Genomic DNA, 6178 nt, shown 5'->3' with positions numbered 1-6178 from the left:
GGAACAGCTTGGCTAGGGGTGCAGCAAGTTCTGGAGCACAGGTCTTCAGTACTATTGCTGGAATATTGTCAGGGCCCATAGCCTTTGCAGTATCCAGTGCCTTCAGTCGTTTCTTGATATTACGCAGAGTGAATCGAATTGGCTGAAGTCTGGCATCTATGATGCTGGGGAATTCAGGAGAAGGCCGAGATGGATCATTAACTCGGCACTTCTGGCTGAAGATTTTTGCAAATGCTTCAGCCTTATCTTTCGCACTGATGTGCTGGGCTCCCCCATCATTGAGGATGGGGATATTTGTGGAGCCACCTCCTCCAGTTAGTTGTTTAATTGTCCACCACCATTCACGACTGGATGTGGCAGGGCTGCAGAGCTTAGATCTGATCCGTTGGTTATGGGATCGCTTAGTTCTGTCTATCGCATGCTGCTTACGCAGTTTGGCATGCGGATACTCCTGTGTTGTAGCTTCACCAGGTTGACACCTCATTTTGAGGTATGTCTGGTGCTGCTCCTGGCATGCCCTCCTGCACTCTTCATTGAACCAGGGTTGGTCTCCTGACTTGATGGTAATGGTGGAGTGGGGGATATGCCGGGCCATGAGGTTACAGATTGTGGTTGAGTACAATTCTGCTGCTGCTGATGGCCCACAGCGCCTCATGGAATGCCCAGTTTTGAGTTGCTAGATCTGTTCGAAATCTATCCCATTTAGCACGGTGATAGTGCCACACAACACGATGGAGGGTATCCTCAATGTGAAGGTGGGACTTCGCCTCCACAACAACTGTGCGGTGGTCACTCCTACCAATACTGTCATGGACAGATGCATCTGCGGCAGGCAGATTAGTGAGGACGAGGTCAAGTATGTTTTCCCCTCTTGTTGGTTCCCTCACAACCTGCCGCAGACCCAGTCTAGCAGATATGTCCTTTAGGACTCGGCCAGCTCGGTCAGTAGTGGTGCTACTGAGCCACTCTTGGTGATGGACATTGAAGTCCCCCACCCAGAGTACATTCTGTGCCTTTGCCACCCTCAGTGATTCCTCCAAGTGGTGTTCAACACGGAGGAGTACTGACTCATCAGCTAAGGGAGGGCGGTAGGTGTTAATCAGCAGGCGGTTTCCTTGCCCATGTTTGATCTGATGCCATGAGACTTCATGGGGTCCAGAGTCGATGATGAGGACTCCCAGGGCAACTCCCTCCCTACTGTATACCACTGTGCCGCAACCTGATGGGTCTGTCCTGCCGGTGGGACAGGACATCCCCGGGGATGATGACGGTAGTGTCTGGAACATTGTCTGTCAGGTATGATTCCGTGAGTATGACTATGTCAGGCTGTTGCTTGACTAGTCTGTGGGACAGCTCTCCCAACATTGGCACAAGCCCCCAGATGTTAGTAAAGAGGACTTTGCAGCATCGACAGGACTGGGTTTGCCGTTGTCGTTTACGGTGCCTCGTTCGATGCCCGGTGGTCCGTCCGGTTTCACTCCTGTACTGCAGGGATCGGTGCTGGGACCCTTGCTGTTTGAAGTGTACATTAATGATTTAGACGTGAATAAAGGAGGTATGATCAATAAGTTATTAGATGACACGAAAATTGGTGGTGTCGCAAATAGTGAGGAGGAAAGCCTTAGATTACAGGGTGATATAGATGGGCTGAGCTGTGGCAAATGGAATTTAATCCTGAGAAGTGTGAGGTGATGCATTTTGGGAGGACTCACAAGGCAAGGGAATATACAATGGATGGTAGGACCCTAGGAAGTACAGAGGGTCAGAGGGACCTTGGTGTACTTGTCCATAGATCACTGAAGGCAGCAGCACAGGTAGATAAGGTGGTTAGGAAAGCATATGGGATACTTGCCTTTATTAGCAAGGCATAGAATATAAGAGCAGGGTGCACTGGAGAGGGTGCAGAGGAGATTCACCAGGATGTTGCCTGGGCTGGAGCATTTCAGCTATGAAGAGAGACTGGATAGGTTAGTGTTGTTTTCCTTAGAGCAGAGAAGGCTGATGGCGGACATGATTGAGGTATACAAAATTATGAGGGACTTTGATAGGTTAGATAGAAATAAACTTTTTTCCTTAGTGGAGGGGTCAATCACCAGGTGGCATAGATTTAAGGTAAGGGGCAGGAGGTTTGGAGGGGATTTGAGGAAAAATCTTTTCACCCAGCGGCTGGTTGGAATCTGGAATGCACTGCCTGAAGAAGTGTTAGAGGCAGGAACCCTCACAACATTTAAGAATTATTTAGATGAGCACTTGAAACACCATCGCATACAAGGCTACGGGTCAAGTGCTGGAAAATGGGATGAGGTTAGATAGGTGTTTGATGGCCAGCACAGACACGATGGGCTGTATAACTCTATGATATAAGGTAGAATGTCTAGATTGGAAGAGGGCTGATTTCAATATGATGAGAAGGAATGTAGCCACAGTGTCACAATGTCGTCGAGTCATTTACGGGACAGAAGAAGCCCATTTGGCCCATCAAGGCTTAGATAAGTCAGATAAGGAAAACACTCTTCCCATTAAACTACGCAAGCGCAAATAAGAGCTTCCATTCATCTTAAAGGGACATCACTCTTTAAGGTAATCGTACAACACCGTCCCCCTTCTCAGGTTAACCTCAGAGTTTCTCTGGCACTATTTGAAGAGGAGAAACAACAACTTAAGCAGGTGATCTGGTCATTTATTTCATAGCTGTTTGTGGGAGGTTGCTGTGCACCAATTGGCAGCTGTAAAGCGCGTTGGGATGCAGTGAGGTTATGAAATGCGTTGTCGAAATGCAATTTCTTTCTTTCAACCTATAAATTCTGTTTTGAGAGTCTTGTTTCCGCATCTTGATTCCTTCTTTAGCAAAAACCGATGCACCATAATCGTTTCCGTCGGAATGGCACTTTTGCAGGCAGTCCTACTGTTTGCTAATATTGTTTAAACTGCCTTGCATTAGTCTCATACAAGCCATGATTACTCATGTGAAATTGCATGGGTGGGATATTTAATGACAGATCACTACCCTCATTAGGGTCACAAGTGGCTCTGAGTTGTGCTGGAGGTCACAATTTGATTCTTCTGCTTATCGTGGTGTGACAGTAATACAGAATTGGTATAATTACTGTAAATTATCAGAAAAAGTAACATTATTCTGCTCGAATGCTCCCAGGTTAACAATGTGACAGATTTATTGCATATTTATAGAGCTGTTCCCTTGCCCTGTTTGCTTTTATAATCTCTCCAGCTGTGAATTACTTCCTTATTTCCTTTATTTTCTAAGGGAATTTAAATGATTTTTATTTTTCTCGCAGCCACCCTTCCAGAGATTGACTGTGATGCATAATGCTGTTGGAATTGGCTTGATTTAAAGATACATTTTCAGTTGATCAAGGAGAGATGCTGTTCAATTAAACAATAATGAATGAGAGATTGTTCTTGATTGTGAATTTGTCTGTGACATGATTCATTTATTTTGCAAGGTAATGGTGCAAGTGTAGGGTAAAATTAATCTGTTGTGGTAACATTCATTCAAATAAATCTTTAGAAGAACACCTATATTACAACTATATTGATTATTTGGTTTTATAAAACAATCAGTTGGATGAGTAATGAAGTGAAATCACTTATCTCTGCATTATTTGAGTATTGAGTCATACAAACATAGCATTACAGAATCTTCCAGTGCATAAACATTTACTGCATTAAAAAACACTCCTTTCACCTCTGGCACCTCCGCCAATCACCTTAAAGTATTAAAGCTACAATACTGAAGGTTAAGCTGAAGGTTAAACTGAATCAAATGTTTCGACACAATAAATTAGGACTGTGATCTGTTGATAAACTGTGAAGGGGTCAAATGGGCATAGCGTTACAGCTCGCCAGTTGCAAAGTCTTACAATTTTTTTTTATATTCTTACATTGATTTGAGCCTCACTGGCCAGGCGAGCATTCATTGCCCATCCCTAATTGCCCTTGAGAAGGTGGTGGTGATCTGCCTTCTTGAATCGCTGCAGTCCATGTGGGGTAGGTACACCCACAGTGCTGTTAGGAAGGGAGTTCCAGGATTTTGACCCAGCGACAGTGAAGGAATGGCGATATAGTTCCACGTCAGGGTGGTGTGTGACTTGGAGGGGAACTTGCAGATGGTGGTGTTCGCATGCGTCTGCTGCCCTTGTCCTTCTAGATGGTAGAGGTCGTGGGTTTGGAAGATGCTGTCGAAGGAGCCTTGGTGAATTGCTGCAGTGCATCTTGCAGCTGGTACACACTGCTGCCACTGTGCGTCGGTGGTGGAGGGAGTGAATGTTTGTGGATGGGGTACCAATCAAGCGAGCTGTTTTGTTCTGGATGGTGTTGAGCTTCTTGAGTGCTGTTGGAGCTGCACCCATCCAGGCAAGTGCAGAGTATTCCATCTCACTCCTGACAGTAACAGGTCATTTGGCCCAACAGCTCCATACTAGCATTTATGTTTCACACAAGCCTCTGCCCGCCTTAATTCATCACATCCCATCAACATATCCTTCTATTCCTTGCTCCCTCATGTGCTTACTTAGCTTCCCCTTGAATGCATCTATACGATTTACCTCAGCTACTACTTCCTGTTTTCGATAGTTCCACATTCTAACCAGCCTCAGTTCTGAGGGGGAGGGAAATTGCAACCCAGCCAGAAGTTGAACATCACCCCTTCCTGTTTCATAGAATCATAGAAAATTTAAGGCACAGAAAGAGGCCACTTGGCCCATCGTATCTGTGCCACCGAAAAACGATCCACCTATTCTAATCCCACCTTCCAGCATTTGGTCCGTAGCCCTGCAGATTACGGCATTTGAGGTGCATATCCAGACTCCTTTTGAATGAGTTGAGGGTTTCTGCTTCAACTATCCTTTCAGGCAGTGAGTTCCAGAAGCCCACCATCCTCTGGGTGAAAAAGATTTTCCTCATCTCCCCTCTAATTTTTCTACCAATCACTTTAAACCTATGTCCTCTCGTCACTGACCTCTCTGCTAAGGGGAGGCACAGTGGCGCAGTGGTTAGCACCGCAGCCTCACAGCTCCAGCGACCCGAGTTCAATTCTGGGTACTGCCTGTGTGGAGTTTGCAAGTTCTCCCTGTGTCTGCGTGGGTTTCCTCCGGGTGCTCCAGTTTCCTCCCACAGCCAAAAGACTTGCAGGTTGATAGGTAAATTGGCCATTATAAATTGCCCCTAGTATAGGTAGGTGTTAGGGGAATATAGGGACAGGTGAGGATGTGGTAGGAATATGGGATTAGTGTAGGATTAGTATAAATGGGTGGTTAATGGTCGGCATAGACTCGGTGGGCCGAAGGGCCTGTTTCAGTGCTGTATCTCTAAAGGTGGATAGGCCCTTCACCTCCACTCTATCCAATCCCCTCAAAATGTTGTACATTTCAATCAGATCTCCCATCAGCCTTCTCCGTTCCAAGGAGAACAACCCCAGCCTATCCAATCTTTCCTCATTGCTGCATTTTTCCAGTCCTGGCAACATCCTCGTAAATCTCCTCTGTACTCTCTCTACTGCAATTACATCCTTTCTGTACTGAGGTGACCAGAACTGCACACAGTACTCAAGTTGTGACCTAACCAATGAGTTATACAGTTCCAGCATAACCCCCCTGCTCTTATATAAAAGCAAAATACTGCGGATGCTGGAAATCTGAAATAAAAACAAGAAACGCTGGAAATTCTCAGCAGGTCTGGCAGCATCTGTGGAGAGAGAAGCAGAGTTAACGTTTCAGGTCAGTGACCCTTATTCTTCTCCCTGCTCTTATATTCTACACTTCTCAGTATTTTCCCATTAATCGTGTATTTCTTTGCCTTGTTTGACCTCCCCAAATACATCACCTCACACTTCTTCAGGTTGAATTCCATTTGTCACTTTTCTGCCCATCTGACCAGACCATCAATATCTTCCTGCAGCCTACTTCCTCGCTATTTACCACATAGCCAATCTTTGTGTCATCTGCAAGCTTCTTGATCATGCCCCTGCATTTATGTCCAAATCATTAATATATACCACAAAAAGCAGGGGACCCAGTACTGAGCCCTGCGGAATGCCACTGGAAACAGCCCTCCAGTCGCAAAAACACCTGTCAACAATTGCCCTTTGTTTCCTGCCACTGAGCCAATTTTGTATCCACCTTGCTGCATTTCCCTGGATCCCACGGGATTTTAATTTTTT

This window comes from Heterodontus francisci, chromosome 5 (assembly GCF_036365525.1).
Source record: "Heterodontus francisci isolate sHetFra1 chromosome 5, sHetFra1.hap1, whole genome shotgun sequence".
Taxonomy (NCBI): domain Eukaryota; kingdom Metazoa; phylum Chordata; class Chondrichthyes; order Heterodontiformes; family Heterodontidae; genus Heterodontus; species Heterodontus francisci.
Note: the sequence above shows the minus strand (reverse complement) of the source record.